General features: G+C 44.0%; 1 protein-coding gene across 1 annotated transcript in view; it reads left to right on the top strand.

Annotated features, from left to right (window-relative positions):
- The first annotated feature begins 1,962 nt into the window (after positions 1-1,962).
- CYB561 (cytochrome b561) overlaps positions 1,963-27,164 on the top strand; it is a 71,866-nt gene continuing 46,664 nt past the window's right edge. The window contains exon 1 of the mRNA XM_068264127.1: positions 1,963-2,177. The gene's annotated coding sequence lies outside the window, so the exon portion shown is untranslated. The remainder of the gene's footprint in view (positions 2,178-27,164) is intronic.

Here is a 27,164-nt window from a genome sequence, read left to right as displayed (position 1 = left end):
TGCGTTTCCCAGTGTTAATGATCCCTGCTAATGAAATGGAGGTGAGCCCACTAGAGTGATTGCGATTTTGAAAATCCAGAACATGCAGCATTTTGTGAGCGTTTCGGCTCCAGTACATAGTATGAGTTGTTGTAATCGGCAGAAAACGCAGCTCAAATCGCTACCAAAAATGGCAACTCAGGCCTCTTGCACAAGACATGCAATTCCGATTTATTTTTTATACGATCCGATTTTTGATTCCGATTAAAAAATGTAGCAGCATGCAGTGCTTTTTTTAATCGGAATCAAAATTCGGATTGTGTAAAAAAAATTGTGCAAGAGGCCTCAAAGCGCTAGCGGTTTATGATTTCAAGTTTGTCCCAGCAAAAAATCGCATTGCAATCACCGCGCTTATGATTGTGTGACTAGCCAGAGAGAGATTTCTCATCTGTGAACCCATGCTATGCATCTGAGTGAACCTAACTTGCCTAATCTCCATGCTCCATCCAGTGACTGACTAAGCATTACCTGGTACTCCTACTGTGCTGCATGATCTAGTCTTTCTTGTATTCCTGTATTGTCATATTGCTGTATGTCACCCCTAAATATTGTCTGTAACCTAAACTAATGTCCAGCGCTGCATAATATGTTGGCGCTTTATAAATAGATAGATAAATAAATAAATCTCCATAGTAGAGCATTGCTGCAGACAGTTTGTTTCCACAGACTCTGAGTAAGGGCCAGTGCACACCAAAAACCTCTAGCAGATCCGCAAAACGCTAGAGGTTTTTGAAGCAGATTTTCAGAGCGATTCTAGGCATGTTTAGGTCCCATTCACACTTGAAAGCGCAAAACGTTTTGCTTGAGTGATTTTTCAGCGGAAAAATCACTTAACACTGCGGCGAATTTTCTGCGATCGAGTTTATCTCTATAGCACTGAAATGCGATCGCTGGGAAATCACCTGAGAATGGTGCAGGTGATGCCTTTGCGTTTTGCCATTTTGGGCGATTTGCGGCGATTACCGCAAATCGCCCAAGTAAGAACGGGCCCATAGGGTTTAATTACTCTAGCGCTTTCAAAAGCGCTAGCGTTTGAGCGTTTTGCTGAAATCGCTGGCAAAATGTTCAAGTGTGAATGGGCACTTAGAGAGGTTTTCTAAACATGCCTAGTGTTTTGAGCGTTTTTGTGTAGCACATTTCATATATTGTTACAGTAAAGCGGTTACTGAACAGCTTCTGTAACAAAAACGCCTGGAAAACCGCTCTGATCTAGGTTTTTCAGAGCGGTTTGAGCTTTTCCTATACTTCACATCGAGGCAGAAATGCATCTGCAAACCGCAAAAATGCTGCAGGACCCACGTTTGCGGTTTGCTAAGGGCCCTTTCACACCAGAGGACTTTTTCGGCGTTTTAACGCCTCAGCCGAAGTTGGCGTTTTCCAAGGTAAAATGAAAGTCCATAGACTTTCATTTTACCTTTCACATCTAACTCGGCGTTTTGGAGCGTTGCATTTCAACGCTCCCAGGAGCTTTTTTAGGGCTGACCGCAGCGTTTCTCTTTACAATTGATAGTAATGTGTTGGCGTTAAACGCCTTCAAAACGCCTTGAAAACGCAGCCAAAACGCAGCATTTTAGCCTTTTTACCACTGCCTGTAGCGTGAGAGCAAACCGCTGGTGTGCACCAGCCCATTGAGATACATTAGCCAAGCGTTTTCACAGGCGGCAGCTGTTTTGAAAACACTACCAAAAACGCTTGGTGTGCACTAGACCTTATTTATGGACCACAAAGACAGTAGAAATAAATTTATGAATGGACTGTCTGAACATAATGGTAAGCAGCAGTGAGTGTCATACAATGCAAGATGCATGGGTGTGGCCTCTGGACAGACAGCGATTACACCCAGGATAAACACACACCATATGATCTCGTTTCCATGACAACAAAGGGAAGGGTTTCTATTCACGCCCACTTCTGATATCCCGGAAGTGGAGAAGCCGACCGAGTCCTGCTGCTATTCCAGTGTGACTGTGACATACTAGGCGGGGAGGGAACTAGGGAACTGGAGGTTCTGTGTCAGGGAAGGCGCTATCAGAAGAGCACCATGGTTAGCCGGGGACTGGTATATATGCACTAGCAGCGCAGCAGGTGCGGGAGACGTGTCACTGGAGGAAGTCTGCTCACAAGTCTCCTAGCTGCAGGTGGGATTCTGCTCTCCTGCTTATTAGTGCTTGTGGATAGAGTCATGTAATGAGCTCGTCATAATGTGTGTTCTGTATGTCCCATGCTGCATTCCTTATTTATCCAGCATGAATGTCTATGCCTTGTCTATGGACCACTCCTGGCTTTTTTAGGTGGCAACTCATACTTTGTTTTTGTTGCAAGTGACTGGCTGTCATTGCTTAGATCACGTTCTGGGAAACACTGCATATAACACTTTAAAGTGAAAACTACTTATTTGAAAATGGATAGATGGTCTGTGTTGTGCAATTGTTTTATTTCAGTATCATTTCAGTTTTCACTTTAATCTGTATGTCTTGAATTTGTACTGTCTTTTCTGTGCATTATGGATACTGCAGGGATGTTCATCTCCAGTCCTGGAGGGCCTGGTCCTCGCACAATTTTTGGCATACCTCTAGTTTACTGATAAGACTGAATCAGGAAAGATGTGCTTCATAAAATATTATATATTTCTCAGTTTATCCTAACCTAAACACTGGCATGGATATGGCCCTTAGGACTTGATTATACAATATACATCTAACTGCATGAGTTATTGGATGCACAGGGCAGAAGCTTATTTGTCATGTTCCATTGCATCTCTGGGCTGGGAATCTAGTTTGTTTAGAGCAGCCCTGTAATATTGTTTGGGGATCTGCTTTAAAGCACTACTGTTGGGGGTTCGGGGGAAAATGAGTTGAACTTACCCGGGGCTTCTAATGGTCCCTCGCAGACATCCTGTGCCCGCGCAGCCACTCACCGATGCTCCCACCCCGCCTCCGGTTCACTTCTGGAATTTCCGACTTTAAAGTCGGAAAACCACGGTGCCTGCACAGCTGTGTCCTCGCTCCCGCTGATGTCACCAGGAGCGTACTGTGGAAGCACAGACCATACTGTGATGTCAGCAGGAGCGAGGACACGGCAACGCAGGCACAGTGGTTTTCCAACTTTAAAGTCGGAATTTCCAGAAGTGAACCGGAGGCGGGGCCGGAGCATCGTTGACTGGCTGCATGGGCACAGAATGTCTGCGGGGGACCATTAGAAGGCCCGGGTAAGCTCAACTCATTTTCCCCTGACCCCCCCCCCCCCCCCCCCCCCCCGCCCTACAGTAGTCCTTTAAGAAAAAATGAGTGCATTGTCCCCTTTTGTTGCCAACTGTTCTTCCTCCTCCTCCTCTCTCCATATAACATCATACCCTGTTCAGGTGTAGCTGTGCTGTGTTTGTACAGTGTTTTTCCCCCAAACTCACTGTATTCATCAATTAAACAGAAAATGAGCATATGTATGTATGTATGTATGTATGTATGTATGTATGTATGTATGTATGTATGTATGTATGTGTATGTATGTATGTGTATGTATGTATGTATATGTATGTATGTATATGTATGTATGTATATGTATGTATGTATATGTATGTATGTATATGTATATATATATATATATATATATATGTATATATATGTATATATATGTATATATATGTATATATATGTATATATATATATATATATATATATATATATATATATATATATATATATATATATATATATATATATATATATATATATATATATATATATATATATATATATATATATATATATATATATATATAGCTCTGTGGATTATGTATGCAGTACATGCATGTGTTTTATATGTAAATTAGTCTATGGGTATTTTAAATAAGCTGAAATAAAGTTTGTCATTAATCACTGCAATGTACAGTATAGAGCTAATCTGAAGAAAATTGCCTTCTCAGCAATAGTGGTGTTCCACTTTAAAGGTGGCCATACATTGTCAGATGGCCACCAGATTCGACCATCTGATAGATCCCTCTCTAATCGAATCTGCCCAGAGAGTGATCTGTTACCTGCCATGTACTAAAGATTTTCAATAGATTTCAGCATAAAATCAATTGAAAATCTGTGAAGTCTCCTCTGTTTGATGGGCCCCACATCTCTCCCCTTATGTAATATGTACCCCCCCTACCCCCATGCTCTGGTCTTATAACGCAGCTTACCGCACTGCAATGAAAAGTGTATGCGACGTTAGCGTTGCAGTGTAACGTGTAGCGTTATGGTAACGCACTGCTGCAGAGCAATACCTCTCCACGCACACATTACCAGATACAGGAAAGCATACTTTTCATTGCCTGTATGCTTTACTGTACCTACTTTATGCGACAGTAACGCAACGTTAATCTGCATTACCACTTTTTTGTTGTGTTGTAATGCTGCGTTGCAACTTTAACGTCGCATCACAATGCAACATCTTACTGTGAACCTAGCCTGAGGGCGCCTGTGACCCCACCACATGTACTGAAGTACATGCGTCGGGTGCACTGGGTATAGGTTTCCCAGCGGCAATGGAGAAAGATGCGGGAGAAGGCATGGAACTCTCACCATGGGCCCAGGGTTACACATTTTACGTGGTGGGTGGACCAGCTGGGGGTCCGTTGGCTGTCGGGCAATTGAACAATGCTAGCGCCACGCACTCCACTGATCCCTTTCAAGTGACCTCTTTCTAGCCAGTGGCATAGCTAAGAAGCTGTGGGAGCCCCCCAAGCACTCTCTATATAACAATTGATACAGCGCACCAAAACCTGCCAATGGCAACTACAGTGTCAGAGGTGCAAGAAGGAGATTGGGAACAGCTTGCCACTGGAAAGATACGTAGAGGGCGCACTTCTCCTGCGTAGCTGGCCATGACTGACGTCAGTGACAAGACCCGGTTCCCGAAGCTGAGGACGGCGGCGTGGGAAAGATCAGAGCAGATGGGACTGGAGGAAGCCCCAGGCATGTATAAAATCTATTTAAATATTCAGCTCTGAGTCCCTTTAAAGGACTTACGAGGTGAATTGCATAAAAAAAGTTACTTACCTCATTACAAAAGCAGACCTCAGGGCAGATGAACAGCGCCTTCCTTGTCGTCTGGCGCTTTATCAACCTTATACACTCTTCATTGTAGGTCCTGACCCTCCCCAGGGTCGCCTTATGACTAACTACACTGCCAGCAGAGAATACAAGCGCTGAGCGAGACTCGGCGGGGCGTGGCTGGTTGGCAGTGCAGTTAGTCATGTGGGGCCGCCCACATGACGTAAAATATAGCGCACGGAGTGAGGACGGACACGGGCAGGGCTGTAATCCTGCGCTGCCACGGCTATGCGAGCAGCTCAGAAGGTAGATTTTTTTTAAAGCTGCAATTCTGATAAGGCAACCCTGGGGTGGGTCGGGACCTACAATGAAGAGTGTATTATGCTGGGCATACATGGTTCGTTTATGCGCCGGTATCGAACCAGCGCGTCACTGCTCGTGCGCACGGATCGATTCCCGCTCGTCCCCATGGGCGCTTCTTATCAGTGCTTTGTTTTTTTCTATTGTCCGCCCACGGGGATCGAGCTCTGTATCCATCCGCTGCGGTGATCGGACAGGTTGGATCTTATCAATCGAGCCATCAGCGGCTTGATTGATAAGAACTATCTAACCGTGTATGCCCACCATTAGGCTGATAAAGCGCCAGATGACAAGGAAGGCGCTTTTTGTCTGCCCTGAGGTCTGCTTTTGTAATGAGGTAAATGACTCTTTTTTTTTTATGCAATTCACCTCATAAGTCCTTTAAAGGGCAACTGAAGTAAGAAGGATATGGAGGCTGCCATATTTATTTGCTTTTAAACAATACCAGTTGCCTGGCAGCCCTGCTGGTCTATATGGCTGCAGTGGTGTCTGAATAACACCAGGAACAAGCATGTGGCTAAACTTGTCAGGTCTGACAATAATGTCAGAAACCCTTGATATGCTGCATGCTTGTTCAGGCTCTATGGCTAAAAGAATTAGAGGCAGAGGATCAGCATCCTTCTTACTTCAGTTGCCCTTTAAGTATTCGGGAAAGTAAAACAAAAGTCAAAGGATCTGTGGGAAAAGGTAGTTGAACCCTTTAAAACAGGAGAGGGATATAAGAAAATATCCAAGGAATTGAGAATGCTAATCAGCACTACTCTAATTAAGAATTTTAAAATTATGGGTTCTTTTGAAAGCAAACCACAGTCGGTAGACCAACTAAAATTTCAGCCACAACTGCCAGAAAAATTGTTCAGGATGTAAGGAAATAAGGACAAGTTCAGGTTAAATACGGGACTGTCTGGAAGAAATGTGGTGTGGTACTTTTAAAGCGACTCTAAAGCCAATTTTAAAAACGGCTTTTTACCTTTTATTTATGTTAGCCAGGTTTGCCCTGTGAAAACGCAGCTATCCCGTGACAGAACAAGGGTTTTTTAACCCCCAAATCCCCTGGGGCACATTGCGGGGAGCGCTTCCGTGAGAGGCAGAGCTTTTGGCTGCAGCTCTGCCTCTACTCACGTCCATCAGCGCAGATCGCCGCCTCTCCCCGCCCCTCTGTCTTCCTTCACTGAGAGGGGCGGGGTAGAGGCGGCGATCAGCACTGATTGACACACATGGAGGCAGAGCTAAATCCACGATCAAGAAAGTTGTGGATTTTGCACTAGGGATTTGCGGCGTAAAAAATCCTCGTTCTTCTGCGGGATGGCAGCAACGGGCAAACATGCCTAACATAAAAGGTAAAAAGCCGGTTTTTAAGTGCCTTCAGTGTCTCTTTAAGATGCACAATAGGGAGGCACTTGAAGATACTGTAGATCAGTGGTCCTCAAGCTAAGGCCCGCGGGCCGAATGCGGCCCCCTGAGGCTTTTTTACCCCCCCCCCCCCCCCACACACACAAAATGTATTACATATAGATGCGGCAGTAGTGCTGGCACCACGTTTCCACATGGAGGCCAGCAAGAAATCAATTGCTGGCTTCCAATCCAATTCCACATTAGGTGGCACTGCTGTCCAATTGCATGGCAGGTTGTCTCCTGGGTATGCTTCACTGTCTGGTGCACAAAAACATTGTGGTAGTGGTGGGGTGGTTGGAGGTAATATAAAAGCAGTGTGCGTATGCGTGTGTAGGGGTAGATCATTTTCAGTCCTTGCAATTACTGGGCAAAGTGGGTTGTTTTGGGGGGACTTTTGAAAATATGTATTTTTAACACTGATTGCTTTGCGTGTGGGGATGGTGTTTCAGGCGCTGTTTACTCTACCTAGGTTCAATGTAAGGGTTTTTCCAAAACATTTTATGTACGTTCCGGCCCCCCAGCAGTCTAAAGTATGTTGACCCGGCCCTTAACTCAAAAAGTTTGGGGACTCCTGCTGTAGATGGACTGCATGGTTGAGTTGCCAGAAGAAAGCCATTACTATGCAAATGCAACAAAGTATCCTGCTTGCAGTATACCAAACAGCACAGAGACAATCCTCAAATCTTCTGGCACAGAGTCATTTGGAGTAATGAGACTAAAGTTGAACTTTTTTGGCTAGAACCATAAACTCTACATTTGGAGAGGAGTCCACAAGGCCTATTATGATAGGTACATGATTCCTACTGTGAAACATGGTGGTGATTATGGTTAAGAATCATAAATTCTGCTATGGTATGTAAACTTATGTGCAAAACCATACATACATACATACATACATACATACATACATACATACATACATACATACATCTTAAAGAGACACTGAAGCGAAAAAAATATATATGATATAATGAATTGGTTGTGTACTATGAATAATTACTAGAAGTTTAGCAGCAAAGAAAATATTCTCATATTTTTATTTTCAGGTATATAGTTTTTTCTAACATTGCATCATTCTATAATATGTGCAGATTACACAACACTCAGCATTCAAAATGATTCTTTCAGAGCAGTCTGTGAACTAATGACCTCTCCTCTGCCAGAGGAAAAGTAAATAGTCCAATAACACTTGAGATAATAAAAGTCAGATATCAGCCCTCTCCACGACTTTGAAAGTCGCAGAGCTTAATTGCTTTTTTGCATAGAGATAACAACTAGAGTTTCTTAACTCTTCCTGTACTGGAAACAATTAGACTGATGTATCTGATCTTAATGTTCTATTTCTTAGCTGTACTACACATACAAATCATATCATAATTTTTTTTCCGCTTCAGTGTCTCTTTAAAGCCCTATTCCAGGTAGGCATGCATACATACATACAGTGGCTTGCAAAAGTATTCGACCCCCTTGAAGTTTTCCACATTTTGTCACATTACTGCCACAAACATGAATCAATTTTATTGGAATTCCACGTGAAAGAAAGACCAATACAAAGTGGTGTACATGTGAGAAGTGGAACGAAAATCATACATGATTCCAAACATTTTTTACAAATCAATAACTGCAAAGTGGGGTGTGCGTAATTATTCAGCTCCCCTTTGGTCTGAGTGCATTCAGTTGCCCATAGACATTGCCTGATGAGTGCTAATGACTAAATAGAGTGCACATGTGTGTAATCTGTCACTACAAATACAGCTGCTCTGTGACGGCCTCAGAGGTTGTCTAAGAGAATATTGGGAGCAACAACACCATGAAGTCCAAAGAACAAACCAGACAGGTCAGGGATCAAGTTATTGAGAAATTTAAAGCAGGCTTAGGCTACAAAAAGATTTCCAAAGCCTTGAACATCCCACGGAGCACTGTTCAAGCGATCATTCAGAAATGGAAGGAGTATGGCACAACTGTAAACCTACCAAGACAAGGCCGTCCACCTAAACTCACAGGCCGAACAAGGAGAGCGCTGATCAGAAATGCAGTCAAGAGGCCCATGGTGACTCTGGACGAGCTGCAGAGATCTACAGCTCAGGTGGGGGAATCTGTCTATAGGACAACTATTAGTCGTGCACTGTACAAAGTTGGCCTTTATGGAAGAGTGGCAAGAAGAAAGCCATTGTTAACAGAAAAGCATAAGAAGTTCCATTTGCAGTTTGCCACAAGCCATGTGGGGGACACAGCAAACATGTGGAGGAAGGTGCTCTGGTCAGATGAGATCAAAATGGAACTTTTTTGGCCAAAATGCAAAACGCTATGTGTGGCGGAAAACTAACACTGCACATCACTCTGAACATACCATCCTCATTGTCAAATATGGTGGTGGCAGCATCATGCTCTGGGGGTGCTTCACTTCAGCAGGGACAGGGAAGCTGGTTAGAGTTGATGGGAAGATGGATGGAGCCAAATACAAGGCAATCTTGGAAGAAAACCTCTTGGAACCTGCAAAAGACTTGAGACTGGGGCGGAGGTTCACCTTCCAGCAGGACAGCGACCCTAAACATAAAGCCAGGGCAACAATGGAATGGTTTGATACAAAACCTATTCATGTGTTAGAATGGCCCAGTCAAAGTCAAGATCTAAATCCAATCAAGAATCTGTGGCAAGATCTGAAAACTGCTGTTCACAAACGCTGTCCATCTAATCTGAGTGAGCTGGAGCTGTTTTGCAAAGAAGAATGGGCAAGGATTTCAGTCTCGATGTGCAAAGCTGGTAGAGACATAACCTAAAAGACTGGCAGCTGTAATTGCAGAAAAAGGTGGTTCTACAAAGGATTGACTCAGGGGGCTGAATAATTACGCTTACCCCACTTTGCAGTTATTGATTTGTAAAAAATGGTTGAAATAGTGTATGATTTTCGTTCCACTTCTCACGTGTACACCACTTTGTACTGGTCTTTCACGTGGAATTCCAATAAAATTGATCCATGTTTGTGGCAGTAATGTGACAAAATGTGGAAAACTTCAAGGGGGCCGAATACTTTTGCAAGCCACTTTATATCTTAAAGCCCTATTCCACGTAGGCATTGTTTCCAACCATTATAGTGTTTGCACATGCGCAGACATACACATTTAAACCCGTGTGCCTGTAGTGGCAGTACAAGTACAGTTGTAATTTAAAAAAATAAAAAAAAATGGACAGCTTAAATCCAACGCTGGGCAAACTGCTGTTGCTCTGGCCCGCCACCAGTCTGTCAGATTCCTCTCTTCCCCCCTTCCTTGCAGAGTTGTGAGCTGGCGGAAACAGGGGGACTTAAATCGCTCCGCATCGCTGAATCCAGCGTCACGTCTCCATGGCAACAGTGCATCACATGACACGACATCGGGACGTGCCAGTGTATTAAACGCTGGTAGCCAGAGTTTATATCTCCCTTTACAATTCTGGGCATACATTGCTGTAAATCTCACCACTGGAATTTACAAGAAGCAAAAGAATTCAACAGGTCATTCAACCTGCTTGTTCAATGCACACCTGCCACATAAAATAGGTTTATTGCTACGACAGAGATTTGCTCTCTGTATCCTGTAATTATGGTTTCTCATTGAAAAGCTGCGTCCTAAATTTCTGTGGGTGATTTCGTCCTCTTTCTTCTAATTTTTCTTTGGGTCACAGTTCAGCTATTTTTGCAATGCAAATAGCCGAAATGTGACAAAAAAAAAATCTGTGACGGAAGACATCATCATGGTATTGCTAAGGTTATATACAGTTATATTGTAATGGAATGTTCAAAACCGACGCGGCAACAGTGCAGTGGGATCCGCTGGCATAAAGCAATACGTTTCTGTACTGCTAATAGTGTGCATGTTAACAGGTGCAGGAAAGCATACTTGACATGTATGTTATGCATCACTGTATTGCACTGCACATATAATATGCAATGTGATTTCCCCCCCCCCCCCCCCTCCCCCCCTAGAATGTTTGCTTGAATGGGGAGAAAGTTTGCTACACTTCTCTTGTTATCTGTATGAGTGACTGACTAAGCATTACCTGGTACTCATACTGTGCTGCATGATCTGATCTTTCTTGTATTCAGGTATTGTCAATTTGCTGTATGTCACCCCTAAATATTGTCTGTAACCTAAACTAATGTCCAGCGCTGCATAATATGTTGGCGCTTTATAAATACAGAAAATAAATAAGTACTATCAGGAGCAGGGAGAGGTTGAATACCATGGAATATGTCAGCGCTTTATAAATCATTAATAATAATACACCTGCAGATGCCCTATCTGTCAGTAAGAGTAAACGGCTGTGACTGAATGCCCCTGTTCAACTTTTATTCCAATCCTTGTTAACACTGTGCGGAATTTTGAACAGCATCAAGTTTTGTCTGGTACTTGCTGTTAGGGACAGATTTACCATCGGCCGCCATCAGGAGGGACAACTAACACTTGTGAGGGGCCCGGGCCCTTCTGTGCAAGCTGCTTCCCCTCTGTGTTGCCACTGCATGAGCCCCTCTTTCCATATCAGACCTCTGATCAGCGGTAGAGACAGACAGCACACGCTACTTGCGCCCGATGTATGTAATCCAAATGTGGAAGTTACCAATGACGTCTGATGCTTGAATGGAGAGAGGGGCTCAGGCAGGAGACAGCAGGAAATTTGCAGGACAGGTTGCCGCTTATCTGAAGTAAAAGCATCCTATCCCTGCCTGCACTGCACCCATCACGCTGCCCCAGCCTGCACCCTGTTTGCACCAAGCAACCTGCCCCTGACTGCACCCATCGCCCTGCGCGAGTCTGCATCCTTCCCACATACAGCACCTTGACTGCACACAGCCAGCACCCTAACTTTTACATGGAGGGGCGCAATTACAGTGTTTGCCATAAACGCTGTATTACCCAGATACACCTCGTCCCAACTGTGTTTAAGAATTGAAATTGTGATTCCAGCTTTGACGATCACATCTATTTTTTTTCTTCTCCCCCCCCACACACACACACACAGTAATAGGGGGTGGCTAATAATGCTACTCACCGTGCCTCTCACCTACGCAGATCGCAACACCAGCTCTGATCTCCTCTGTCTATGGCATGTGGGTAGGGGGAAAGAATTGGGGGGGGGGAATGTGTTAGGGGCCCCAACATTTCTGATGGTGGCCCTGTCTACCATAACATAACAGTTTAACATAAACATAAATCCGTGTCCAGGCCAGTTATTATGAGTAAGTTGGCAAACAATGTCCTGGCTTGGAAACATTTAAATTATTCCATCACTTCTAATCCACATAACGTGTATGTGCACCCTAAGGTTTCTATGGCCATTACCACCATAGCACCCATTACACAAATCCCAGGTGAGGACAGTGTTTTCTCTTTAGTTTGCAATGAGTGATGCCTTGATTCTACAGAAAATTGTGCTCACTCTTGAAATTTTGAAAATGTAAGATGAAACCTGTAACTTTTAAGGTTACTATTTAAAGTGGATGTAAACTGGAAAATTCCAAAGTAAAAAAGCCAGAATGACAATTACTGTTCCCACTTTTCTTCAACCAATGCAGCGGCATCTTATTTCTGTACTAAGCAAAATGTAAAGATGTCCGCTCTGGAGGGCCCCATACAATGTCTGGCACTGGGAACACCGTGGTTGGCACCTCTGCTTTCTGTGAGAGGCCGGCTTAAGGAGACAGATGTATAGAACCTCTCAGGCCACACCCATGATGCTGGGCATACACTGCTCGTTTTTGGCACTCGATTCTCCCGTTTGATCATTTTGCCGCTCGATTCCGCAGTCGATTCTCTTATTTTACACTTATTTTTCTTATCTTTTTCCATTCACTGCAATCCGGAATTGAGCAGTGAGACGATCGGGTGGGAGATCGGACATGTCGGAAATTATCTATCGAGCCATCTTAATGGTTCATAAATGAGCCGTGTATGCCCAGCATAAGGATGGCCACCATATTAGACCATCAGATAGATCCCTGTCAGCTCAAATCTGATCTGAGAGGCATCTATTGCAGCCACACACTAGGCATAGATTTTTAATAGATGTCAGCATGCGATGTATTAAAAATCTTATCTAAGCACAGCACTGCACTGTTCCTTGTAGTGCGACATTATGGGCTGTCGCCTTGTCATCACTTATCAATATCTTCCATCCAGCACAATTGTGGCACCAAATGCCTTTTTTTTTTTTTTTTTAATATATATTTTCATGAAGCAGTTCATTTCCGCACCGAAGCTGGGCACCGCTATAGCAGAAATGCTATGCTGCGCGCTCCGCGTATAAGTAATTCAGGTATCCGGCTATTGCCAGACCCCGAGCACCTCCTCCCTCCGAGTTGCTACAACTTGGAGGGGGAATAGTATTTAACGCCGCCGAGGAGTTAAGCGGCAGCAGGGAGGGCTGTCATTTGGCTCGCCCTGCACCGAACTGGCCAGTGGCGAAGTAACATGTACCCATTTTATTTATGCTATTGTAATTGCTTCCTGTTACGATTGTTTGGATTTTAGGTCGGCTTTAAAGGAATACTATAGGGGGATAGGGTGAAAAAGAGTTGAACTCACCCGGGGCTTCTAATGGTCCCCCGCAGACATCCTGTGCCTGCGCAGCCACTCACCAATTCTCCGCCCCCTGCAGACATCCTGTGCCCGTGCAGCCACTCCCCAATGCTCTGGCCCCGCCTCCGGTTCACGTCTGGAATTTCCAACTTTAAAGTCGGAAAACCACTGCACCTGCGAGGCCATTTACTCACTCCCAATGACCTCACCAGGTGCTGACTGCGCAGGCGCAGACCGTACTGGGCCTGCGTAATACTCTGCTGGTGACATCAGCAGAAGCGAGGACACGGCAACACAGGCGCAGTTGTTTTCAGACTTGAAAGTCGGAAATTCCAGAAGTGAACCGGAGGCGGGGCCAGAGCATTGGTGAGTGGCTGTGCGGGCACAGAATGTCTGCGGGGGACCATTAGAAGCCCCAGGAACGTTCAACTCTTTCTTTTTTCTTTTTTTTCCCCCTACAATACTCCTTTAAGATTTTTTTGTTAATCTGCCAGTGCTGTTTTTTTAAATTGAAGGGCTTTGATCTACATGGAGCTCTGGGCAAAACATAAGAAACTTATTAGAAGAACGCACTCACATGCTCCATTGGCATCTATATAACTTCTGTTGATGGCACAGATTCATTTAGTTGTGTGACAGACTAACATTAGAGTCGTTGTGTCGCCCAATGCCCTTATTACATAGTAGGCTGTGTGCTCCTTTCCATAGTGGCTGAAACAGCTGGGAAAATGCCAGGAAAACATTTTCTATAGAAAACTGTTGTAGCATTAGACTTGGTACTATTGTTCTGCTATTTGAGGAATTCGGTCAGCATGACACTTACACAGCAGTAGAAAACTGGTGAATATGGATTGTCTGGTCAGCAAAGACTTATTAGGGGCCTGTTCATGCTATATAATGAGATTGTGGTATTAAAAAAGTAATGTATTCCCATTACTGGGGATGTTTTTCTTGTAAGCAGGGAAAACCTGATATGACACAGTTCAGCTATCATCTCCGTGGTTGAACAATGAGGATTTAAGAAAAACTTTTTTTTTTTATTTTAGAAAAGAAACAATTGGCTCTTGGGTGCATGCAAAAAAAAAAATCACTTTTATTAAACCATACTCAAAAAACCCAATAACTAGAAAGTATGCACATAAATCACAAAATACTATATAACCCCAAACAAAACCACTAACTCTTAAAGAGAATCTGTACTCTAATATTCTTACAATAAAAAGCATACCATTCTATTCATTATTTTCTCCTGTGCCCCTCTGTGCTGTTTCTGCCACTCTCTGCTGCAATCCTGGCTTGTAATTAACAGTTTTAGGCAATGTTTACAAACAAACTAACCAGCTTCTAATAGGCTCAGCTAAGCATAGTGTGTGAGTCATTCAGAGTGTGCAGGGGGCCTGCAGAGGGTGTGTATCACTTCTACCAATCACAAGCAGCCCTGCACATTCCACACAATCAATCCTTAGCCCGACAAACAGGACAGAGGAAAGATACATTGATTTATTACAGAGACAGTGCAGTTAGGAAAGACTGCAGTAAGCCAGAGCAGATTAGAACAGGCATAGGAACTTATAGGATAGAAGAACTAAGGCTGCAAAATTTGTTACAGAGTCTCTTTAAAGGAGGCCCCCTCCTGTACACTGGAGTAAAAGCATGTAGTAAGTCACTACAAACTGTGTCCATCCAGACTGATGTTTAAGATATCGAAATTGTTGATCTCAATCCTAGAGTGAAAATCCACTGAAATGACAATAATGCAGGAACTGATCCCAATCGCAGAACTGTCCAAAAGATGGATACTCTGAATGCAGCTGCACTCAGTGAGTAGTGAGTCCACAACGGCGTATCATCACACAGGGAATCATCAAGCTTCCATCTGTTCCACTGCTCTGGACTTTGGTTCACACCTGGTGCTCTGAAGAGGACATCTTTTAGCTGTACTGGATCTGTGAATGGGATCTGTCTAGCTGCTGTCTTCCCTGATATGTGTTTAGTCTCTGTGTGATGATACGCCGTTGTGGACTCAGTACATGCTTTTAGTGCAGCCGCATTGAGAGTATCCAATTTTTGGACAGTTCTGCAATTGGGATCAGTTCCTGCATTATTGTAAATTCAGTGGATTGGTATTTTCGCTCTAGCATTTAGACTGTGACAGTTTCGGTATCTTATACAGTGGAATTTTGGTTTGCGGGCATAATTCTTTCTGGAAACATGCTTGTAATCCAAAGTGCTCTTATATAGTATATGGGCAGCATGGTGGTTAGCGCTCTCTCCTTGCAGGGCTGGGTTCCGGGATTGAATCCCAACCAGGTCAACATCTGCAAGGAGTTTGTATGTTCTCCCCGTATCTGTGTGGGATTCCTCCGGGTACCTAAGGTTTCCTCCCACATCCCAAAAACATACAGAAAAGTTAATTGGCTTCCCCCTAAAATTGTCCCTGGACTGATACATACACTACACGACACATACATAGACATATGACTATTGTAAGGACTAGATTGTGAGCCCCTCTAAGGGAAAGTTAGGGACAACAAGACAAACAACATTTATATTGTGCTTTTCTCCTGGCAGACTCTACTAGGACGCGCTCTATAGGCAGTAGCAGTGTTAGGGAGACTTGCCCAAGGCCTCCTACTTAATAGGCGCTGGTGTACTGACCAGGCAGAGCCGAGATTCGAATCCTGGTTTCCTGTGTCAGAGGCAGAGCCCTTAACCATTACACCATCCAGCCACTTATTAGGGACAAGACAGTACAGTGCTGCCTAATATGTCGGCGCTTTATAAATTCTTAAATAAAATGGCAAAAGCAGATTTCCTCACAAGAATGAATGGAAACCCAGGTGATTCGTTCCACAATTCATAAAACAGTTAAAGTAAAATAAAAATGTCAATGCAAAAACGGTATCATTGCCATCTGTTAGCTCACCCCAACCTATTTGTGTCTCCAGTGACAGTTGATTTTGCCTACTTTTGAAGATTTCATGGAAATGTGATTTTGCACATTCTCTACACTGAGATTCTGTACAATCCTGCAGTGCTAAAGGGAGAAGAACTATCGGCTCAGTTGTGATAGCATCTGTCTTCACCCAATTCAAAAATGGATCCGTGGGCGATCCGGGGGATCCAGCTTGAAAAACTGAACGGAGAGTTCTGGATTTGTTGGGACTTCATGGATTCCGGATACACAGAGGAGTAGTGGCAGGCAATTTAAAAACTGATCTCCCTCTACACAGACACAGAAATGGAGGGAGATCCATTTTGCCTGCTGCCTGCTCCTCCCCTCAAATCATAGGTGTCCCAAGGTAGGCAGCCAGGAAGAGGGGCAGCGGGCACAGAGGAGAGGAGGGAGGTCGGACACCCCACCCCTTCACCTGGGTCCCCCCTTCCACGCTCCCTCTCCAGCTAGTTTCCTTAAAATAAAGCCTGTAGCGAGCGGGAAACTCACTTCCTTGCGTCCCACCACTCGCTGCGTCACTTCCTGCAATGCTGCCCTCTATACTTCAGTGGGCGGCATTGCAGGAAGCCACGCGGCGAGCGGTGGAACAAGGAAGTGAGTGAGTTGGCCGTTCGTTGTATGCTTGATTTTAGGAAACTAGCTGAAGGGGGAGCATGGAAAGGAGGTCCCAGGTGAGGAAGGGGGGGTCCCCCCCTTCCCTGCCGCTGTGCCCGCTGCCCCCCTTCCTGGCTGCTTCTCCCTCCAGCATGGTGGCCCACTCCCCACCCACGGCTATGGGCACAGATCTCTTTTGCAAAACATAAACGGACTGGAAACGTGCTGCAAAATGGCAGCACGGATCCGCTTCCTATCCGTTTACGTTCCGGTTTACAAAACCGGAGCCCGAACCGCGGATTGCGCTCTGCAACCACACGTAGTGTGGACCAAGCCTTACTCAATCCAAGGTTTTACTGCACATCAGTCTGTGGATGGACACTATGTGAAGACTGCAGACTCACTACATGCTCCTACTCCAGTGTACCGGGGGGGGGGGGGCTCTTTTAAGAGTTAGTGGTTCTATTGTGCTATTTATGTGTGTACTTTCTAGTTATTGGGTTTTATCGAGAATGGTTTAATAAAGTGATTTTTTTTTTTAATTTTTTTTTTTAATTTTTTTTTACACCAGCATGCACCCAAGAGCCAATTCTTTTCACTGGCTGCTTTTCTATGTATTTGCTGACATGGTGCATGTTAATAATTACATAAGAGGGAGTTATACATTTTTTGATTATCTGTCTGATTATTGATCCATTTAGCCTCCACCTTTATGTAAGTTGTTGCTCTTTCTTTTTAATTTTGCCCTTTTCTACTACACAGGTTAATAAAATAATTGTGTGACAGTTTCTGTAGCGTATTTAACCACTTCGCATCCAGACCTTGTTTCCCCCTTATTGACCAGAGCCGTTTTGATGTTTTAGTTACTCAGCAATAACGTTATCCCTACTCATGACACTTAAATGATCTATATACCGTTTTTTTTCAAGACAAACTAGACTTTAATTGGAGAGTATTTTGTACTAAGAAAATTGTTTTTTTCTATTCATTTTAATGGGAAAAAAGAGGGAAAAAATTAAAAATGCATGTTTTCTCAGTTTTTATCGGTTTCAGCTTAAAAATAAAGTGCTACGGTCATAAAAACCATGCCACTAGTATTATGTCCCCCAGAATATATAGCCAGATGTGTCCCCAGTATCAGCCCCTCCCAGGATAGTCAGATATGTCCCCAATATAAGCCCCCCAGTATAGTCAGATGTGTCCCCTGCATTTGCCACCCCCAGCATAGATCGTCAGATGCACCCCCTAAGAATAGTGCCCCTAATTATAGCCAGATGTGCCCCTGGGATCAGCATTCCCCCATTTTAGCCAGATAAGCCCCCAGGATTAGCACCGGCCCCCCATCATAGCCAAATGTGCCCCCGGTATTAGATAACCCCCCCCCCCCCCCCAGGGTAACCACATGTGCCTTACTATTAGACACTCCCCCCCCCCCCCAGTTAGCTAGATGTCCCCCAGTGATCTTAACATCCCCCCTTTTTAAATAACCCCTCCCCCAGGATCGATAGCCAGATGCCCCCCTCCCCCAATCTCCGTGCATAAATAGTAAAAAAAATAAATAAAAAAAAATAAATCCTCCAGCGTGCAGCCTCACTCACCTTACCTCGTTCCTGCGTCGATCCTGAAGCCCGAGCCTCCGACGTCATCAAGCTGGGACCCGGGTATTCGACATAGCGGGGCTGACTGCAGAGCGGGGATCTGAGGCTCGGGCTTCAGGATAGTCGCAGGAACGAGGTAAGGTGAGTGAGGCTGCTTGCTGGAGGATTTTTCTGAACTATTTATGCACGGAGGGGGACAGATGAAGGATCGCTGCAGTTGACTACTGCAGCGATCGTTCATGGGAGGGGGGTGGACTAATTGGCTATAAGGGACATGTTCCCTTTCGCCAATTAGTAATGCAGCTGACAGTGCCGGGGTCCTGATCGTGCACAGCAGGGCTGCAAACAAGTCAGTATATCTACGCCATTGTGGATTAGAGGGTGCCACAGCTGACGTAGATATACTGTAGCAGTGGAGGAAGTGGTTAAGAATAATCAATCATAATATGGGGTTGGAATGGGATTCTCTGCTTATGTAGCCGTGTTAGTTTCAGAAATAATTGGCCACAAACACAGCTTGTAGAGAAAGTAGAAGAGCTGTGTATGCAGCACACGTGCAGCAATGGCACAATCTGATTTAATATATTGGGTTTGTTTGCATCCAGAGGTCTGATTGGGCCTGCTGAATGTTACTGGGTGCCCCAGGGTGCTGCTCCCTCCTATCTCTCTGACAAATTAATAAATGGAAATGCAATACAGGGGAGAGATAATTGGTTTATCTTGCACACGCGTATGATGTTCTTGGCTTGCAGACGTAGTGTCCCCTGGCTCTGTGCTACCTGCGTCATCTCTGCACTCCCCCTGTTAACCTTATCTGTGACAGACACTGCGTTCAGCAGTGCACTAATAAAATAATCACAGATATACATCGAACACACAAGCAGAGCACTCGCATCATTTTCCACATATGGATTTTGGAAAGCTGTCTGTGTGACTGTTGTAAGAGGTTTGCACTGTTTGAAAGTAAATATTTATACATTGGATGACCTTTGTGATGTACGTGTGACGTTTGGCCGCTGTCTTGATGTGTTTGTGCACAGAAATGTCCTCAGTACCAGACAGTTGTGGCTGACACATGCCCCATATTGTTGCAAGTAAAGTATATATGAGAGTAGACCTGTGATGCAATGGGTTCAGCCTTGTAAATTGTAGCAGTGTTGAGCTAGTAATGAACATGGAATAGGATACTAAAGAGTACCTTAAGTGAAATACATCTGGCTAGTTTAACCATTTCAGCCCGCAGGTATTTTTCAACTTCTGCATCAGAGCAATGTAATTCATTCGCCAATAACTTTGTCCCTAATTATCACAATGAATTGAGCTATATCTTGTTTTTTTCGCCACCAATTAGGCTTTCTTTGGATGGTACATTTTGCTAAGAATTATTATTTTTTTTTTATAAATGCATTTTAACAGGAATATTAAGAAAAAAAATTGAAAGCATTCATTATTATTATTATTTATTGTATTTATAAAGCGCCAACATATTACGCAGCGCTGATTATTTCTCAGTTTTCGGCCATTATACAGTGGGTTGCAAAAGTATTCGGCCCCCTTGAAGTTTTCCACATTTTGTCATATTACTGCCACAAACATGAATCAATTTTATTGGAATTCCACATGAAAGACCAACACAAAGTGCTGTACACGTGAGAAGTGGAACGAAAATCATACATGATTCCAAACATTTTTTCAAATAAATAACTGCAAAGTGGTGTGTGCATAATTATTCGTCCCCCTTTGATCTGAGTGCAGTCAGTTGCCTATAGACATTGCCTGATGAGTGCTGATGACTAAATAGAGTGCACCTGTGTTTAATCTAATGTCAGTACAAATACAGCTGCTCTGTGAGGGCCTCAGAGGTTGTCTAAGAGAATATTGGGAGCAACAACACCGTGAAGTCCAAAGAACACACAAGCCAGGTCAGGGATCAAGTTATTGAGAAATTTAAAGAAATGGAAGGAGTATGGCACAACTGTAAACCTACCAAGACAAGGCCATCCACCTAAAGTCACAGGCCGAACAAGGAGAGCTCTGATCAGAAATGCAGTCAAGAGGCCCATGGTGACTCTGGACGAGCTGCAGAAATCTACAGCTCAGGTGGGGGAATCTGTCCATAGGACAACTATTAGTCATGCACTGTACAAAGTTGGCCTTTATGGAAGAGTGGCAAGAAGAAAGGCATTGTTAACAGAAAGCATAAGAAGTCCCGTTTCAGTTTGCCACAAGCCATGTGGGGGACACAGCAACCATGTGGAAGAAGGTGCTCTGGTCAGATGAGACCAAAATGGAACTTTTTGGCCAAAATGCAAAACGCTATGTGTGGCAGAAAACTAACACTGCACATCACTCTGAACACACCATCCATACTGTCAAATATGAATAAACATACATATATCCAGGCACATCGCCTCTAGTTAGGACATTAAATAAATTTTTAGGGAAAGGGAGGTGCAGAAGGGGGTGTGGCTAGAAACAGCAAAAATCAATTAACCCTAACTGCATTCTTCTGTGAACTAAAACCCTGGCTTTTAATTTAGCAGTAGGGATAACAGTTGTGCCTGGATGAGTAAATCTGTGAATGCATTTGTTTGAACATTTGCATGTGAGTGTGCGAAGGGTTAATTGATTTTCACTGTCAAATATGGTGGTGGCAGCATCATGTTCGGGGGGTGCATCTCTTCAGCAGGGACAGGGAAGCTGGTCAGAGTTGATGGGAAGATGGATGGAGCCAAATACAGGGCAAATTTGGAAGAAAATCTCTTGGAGACTGCAAAAGACTTGAGACTGGGGTGGAGGTTCACCTTTCAGCAGGACAATGACCCTAAACATAAAGCCAGAGCAACAATGGAATGGTTTAAAACAAAACATATCTATGTGTTTAGAATGGCCCAGTCAAAGTCCAGATCTAAATCCAATCGAGAATCTGTGGCAAGATCTGAAAACTGCTGTTCACAAACCCTGTCCATCTAATCTGACTGAGCTGGAGCGGTTTTGCAATGAAGAATGGGCAAGGATTTCAGTCTCTAGATGTGCAAAGCTGGTGGAGACCTACCCTAAAAGACTGGCAGCTGTAATTGCAGCAAAAGGTGGTTCTACAAAGTATTGACTCAGGGGGCCGAATTATTACGCACACCCCACTTTGCAGTTATTTATTTGTAAAAAATATTTGGAATGATGTATGATGTTCGTTCCACTTCTTACGTGTTCACCACTTTTTTTGGTCTTTCACGTGGAATTCCAATAAAATTGATGCATGTTTGTGGCAGTAATGTGACAAAATGTGGAAAACTTCAAGGGGGCCGAATACTTTTGCAACCCACTGTAGCTTTGAAATAATACATGCTACATAATTAAAACCCACATATTTTATTTGTCTTTGTTGTCTCGGTTATTACACAATTTAAATTATGTCCCTATCACAATGCATGGCGACAATATTTTATTTGGAAATAAAGGTTCGTGTGTTCAGTTTTGCATCCATCACTATTTACAAGCTTATAATAAAAAAAAATGTTCGTAATATACCCTCTTCACATGCATATTAACCACTTCCGGATACCGGGTGGTTTTGCTGATCGGTGCTGCGTGGGCTCTCCAGCCCGCAGCACCGATCAACTAGCAGCCAGGCCGATCAGACTTCCCCCCCCCCCCTTTTTTCCCCACTAGGGGGATGTCCTGCTGGGGGGGTCTGATCGCCGCCGGCTGCTTGCGCTTGCGGGCTGGGCTCTCTTCAAAGCCCCCCTCCGCAGCGCTTCCTGGCCGCCTTCCCCTTCCCTCCCTCTACCTCCCCCTGTGAGCGGCGCAGGACGGAATTCCGTCCTGCGCCGGATAGGATAGGCTTCAGCCTATCAGGTGCCGGCGGTCCCCGGCCAATCAGAGGCCGGGGATTGCCGATCTCCGCCACGGCGCTGCTGCGCAGCAGCGCCGTATACATGTAAACACCGGGGAAGATCTTCCCCGTGTGTTTACATTTACCCTGCGAGCCACGATCGGAGGCTCGCAGGGTGTTCACGGAGACACCCTCCGTGAACTGACATGGAACGGCCGCTCATACGAGCGGCCGTTTCCATGCAATCCACTTCAGGATTCAGGGGCGTAGTTAAGCGTACGCCGAATCCTGAAGTGGTTAAAGTTCAGACCCTTAGGTAACTTTGTTTTTATTGTAATTTTTCATTAAAAATTTTATTTGGGTAATTTTTGGTGTGGGAGGTAAGCAGTTATTTTTAAATATAATAATGTGGGTTTATTTTTGTAAAAAAAAAAAAAAATAGTATGTAGATGTAGTTTTACTATTTGGCCAAAAGATGGCCACAGTGAGATTATTTTTTTTAAAGCCCTGGAAGCAAAGTGCTCGCTTCCAGGAAGTATAAGGACGGGAAACTTTTTTTTTTTTCAATCAGAAAGACAGCGGTTTCTCCTGGGGACTTGGATCAATGAAAGGGAACCATGTTCCCTTTCATTGATCTCCGGGCTAATGGGGGGGCAACACGTGTGTGCACGTGTGCAATCGCGCAGCAGTGCTACACCAGTGACAATAACATATAGGCGGCTTAAATGCCAGTAACTTCAGTGGAGATCAATTTAATACTAATAATATTTTCTATGGATTAGTTTGTTCCCCTGTGGGTCTATATGTGGAGCGGGTGTCTCTAGATAATATTTTTAGATACCAATGAGGCACCGTTATGTATTTTACCACATGATCCCCCAGGCGAACAATCAATCTATTTAGGATCATTCTGACGTGGCTCAGTTTATGATTAAATGTTGTTTAGGGGCCTGTGACCCTGGTTGGCTGCTTGTTTTTAATTGTTTTTAAAGTGAACCTAAAGTCAAGTAAAAAAAAATGAATTAACTCACCTGGGGCTTCCCTCAGCCCCCTGCAGCCGATCGGTGCCCTCGCAGCCCCGCTCCGATGGTCCAGGACCCGCCGGCGAACACTTCCGGTTTGGCCGTCTGAAATCTGGCTGACTCTGTCAGTTGCGAGGCACTGTGCATGTGCGGCCATATTCCTCCATGATTGAGCTCCCGTGGCCAGGAGCATTCTGCGCATGCACAGTAGCAATGTTTACTTACTGGGCAAGCACAGAATGCTCCCAGCCACGGCAGTGTGATGGAGGAAGTGCACGGCACGTGGCCTTGCATTCGCAGGGGGACAGTGGATACATGGAGCAGTGTGAAATGACTGTGAGGGAGCCAGAACTACTGCAAGGGGCTGTAAGATACCCCCTCCCCCCCAAGGACATCTGTATGGCTGATATTGTGGTGAAACCCCTCACAGTGTGATGTCAGGGCCATAGTTCTAACAGTTTGCTGTCTTTGAACCTCCCTGTATTGTGGGAAATGTGGTTTCTAACTGCCAAGCAATCAATATCTCCCTCTGTGCATTCTGTACAGATTACCTGGCAGGCCTAAAGATGTCGCTACCTGTGATAGATTTAAGAATGTAAATCGGGATGAGGAAAGAGTTTAAAATGGGCAAACGCTGAGTAAATATTGTAGTAAAAAAAACAAAAAAAAAACTGTTTTATTCATTGTTCTTTTCACTATAGTTCCTTCTTAAGGCAGAGTAGATGCATCTTTCTTTCCTATACACAGTGGAAGTATTGCCTTATTTCTCCCTGATATCCTAATTGCCACTGTTTGGGGAAAGTTGTCAGTACTTGGTTGATCCCTGTTTTAAAAAAAATTAAAAGTTTGGATAGAAATGATCTGTAAGCAGTGGTAATGGGCATCGTTGTCTTATACTCCGTTGTAATTGCATGTGAGTGAGGAAGTTGTGTGTTTTTTTTTTTTTGTTGTTGTTTTTTACAGCAATGGGATTTACTGTTACAATTTTTGTATTAAGGTTTTGCATAGTCACTGGGACTGCTCTGTATAATTCGAGAGAGCAGTCTGACTCCACCCACTTGTACGCTGAGCTGCTTATACCCCATGTCACCTGTGCTAGGGCTACTACTACAGGGAGAATATTGTGCAGAGCTCGATCCAGCTTTTTATCCTACAGTCAGACCAATGAGCAGAATTTACACAAGCTTGTTTTACATGGAGGGGTGAGCGGATGGAGCCCAATTGTGCTAGGGGAACACAGTAGCAGATGTCTGAATAAAAAGAATGTAGCCGATTTATTCCTCTGAGCAAGTTGGCTACATTGTGCGCGGGACAGTTGTACAGACATTAATCTGTCCCCCAATTCCAGCATTAAATGTAAATTTAAGGCACGTTTTTCTGAGAGCCGCAAAGCTGGGTACTTGCCATTCAGTATTGAATGTGAAAACAAGTTTAGCACATCAACCTTAAAGCAGATCCGAGATGAAAAACTAACTATAGCAAGTAACTTGTCTATATATATCAACTAAAGTTTAGATTTAGTTTACACAGCATATCTAGCTGCAAACAGCTTCAAACGTTTATGATTATTTATTCCTGTGATACAATGAGGGCAGCCATGTTCTCTTTGTCACATTGTCACAGGCTGAGGGCTGGAGATGCTATCAGCTTGCCTGTGTGTAAATTCAGTCCCACTCCTCCTCCGCCTCTGAAATCTCTGGCTAGTAACCTCCTCCTCCTCCTGCCCAGACTGAGCTCCCATAAGCCCTTGCTACAGTGCCAAGGCATTGTGAAAAGCTGTGGGCGAGGCTTGTTTAATTTTATAAGGAGTTAGAGTATTAAAACAGAACAAAGTATTTGGCTTGAGGAATGCCCTACAAACTATATGAAAGGAACACAATTATGCAATGAGTAAAAATTTATCTTTGATCCACTTTAAAGAGAACCCGAGGCGGAGTCCTGACAATGCAATCCACGTACAGAGGCTGGGTCTGCCTATACTGCCCAGTCTCTGTTGCTATTTCAATCCCCCCTAAGTTCCCCCTGCGCTCTGCAATCCCCCATAAATCACAGCCGGGCTGTGTTTACATCTGTACTGTCGCTCTGCGTGCTCCCCCTGTCTCCTGTATAGCTTCGGTCCCGCCCGCGTCCCTTCCCTCCAATCAGGAGGCGAGGGAGCTGCAGACTGACAGTACAGAGATAAACACAGCCCGCTGTGACACACTGCGTGTCGGCAGCGCGGCTGTGATTTATGGGGGATAGCAGAGCGCAGGGGGGGCTTAGGGGGATTGAAATAGCAACAGAGGCTGGGCAATATAGGCAGACCCAGCCTCTGTATGTGGATTGCATTGTCAGAACCCCACCTCGGGTTCTCTTTAACTCTCCGCTTGGAATTCAGCAGCAACCCTATTACACTCAGATACCTGGGCGTGCAACAAGTCACTTGTAAACTCTCCTGGGATGCCTCTTGGCTATACAATTTTGGTTGTACAATATTGTTAAATTTTATCAAATCTATGCATAAGGATTAACTGAATATACTTTGAAAGGATACTTAAGGTACTAAGGGTGCGTTTCCAATTCCATTATTTTTATTGAAAAATTTTGACATATACAGAAAGAAGAAAGTTATGGTTAGGTTACATAGTTACATAGTTATTTTGGTTGAAAAAAGACATACGTCCATCGAGTTCAACCAGTATAAAGTACAACACCAGCCTGCTCCCTCACATATCCCTGTTGATCCAGAGGAAGGCGAAAAAACCCTTACAAGGCATGGTCCAATTAGCCCCTAAAGGGAAAAATTCCTTCCCGACTCCAGATGGCAATCAGATAAAATCCCTGGATCAACATCATTAGGCATTACCTAGTAATTGTAGCCATGGATGTCTTTCAACGCAAGGAAAGCATCTAAGCCCCCTTTAAATGCAGGTATAGAGTTTGCCATAACGACTTCCTGTGGCAATGCATTCCACATTTATTTATTTATTTATTTGTTGTATTTATAAAGCGCCAACATATTACGCAGCGCTGGACATTAACATCTTAATCACTCTTACTGTAAAGAACCCTTTCCTAAATAAATGGTTAAAACGTTTTTCCTCCATGCGCAGATCATGTCCTCTAGTCCTTTGAGAAGGCCTAGGGACAAAAAGCTCATCCGCCAAGGTATTATATTGCCCTCTGATGTATTTATACATGTTAATTAGATCCCCTCTAAGGCGTCTTTTCTCTAGACTAAATAAACCCAGTTTATCTAACCTTTCTCGATAAGTGAGACCTTCCATCCCACGCATCAATTTTGTTGCTCGTCTCTGCACCTGCTCTAAATATCTTTTTTGTAATGTGGTGCCCAGAACTGAATTCCATATTCCAGATGTGGCCTTACTAGAGAGTTAAACAGGGGCAATATTATGCTAGCATCTCGAGTTTTTATTTCCCTTTTAATGCATCCCAAAATTTTGTTAGCTTTAGCTGCAGCTGCTTGGCATTGAGTACGATTATTTAACTTGTGGTCAATGAGTACTCCTAAGTCCTTCTCCAAGTTTGATGTCCCCAACTGTATCCCATTTATTTTGTATGGTGCTAGACCATTAGTACGTCCAAAATACATGACCTTACATTTGTCAACATTGAATTTCATCTGCCATGTATGTGCCCATATAGCCATCCTATCCAGATCCTGTTGCAATATGACACTACCTTCCTGAGAGTTGATGATTCTGCACAATTTTGTATCATCTGCAAAAATAGCAACATTGCTCACTACTGCATCTACTAGGTCATTAATAAATAAATT

The sequence above is a fragment of the Hyperolius riggenbachi genome, chromosome 12 (assembly GCF_040937935.1).
Source record: "Hyperolius riggenbachi isolate aHypRig1 chromosome 12, aHypRig1.pri, whole genome shotgun sequence".
Taxonomy (NCBI): Eukaryota; Metazoa; Chordata; class Amphibia; order Anura; family Hyperoliidae; genus Hyperolius; species Hyperolius riggenbachi.
The sequence above is the reverse complement of the archived record's forward strand: the minus strand, read 5'-3'. Positions and strand labels throughout refer to the sequence as shown.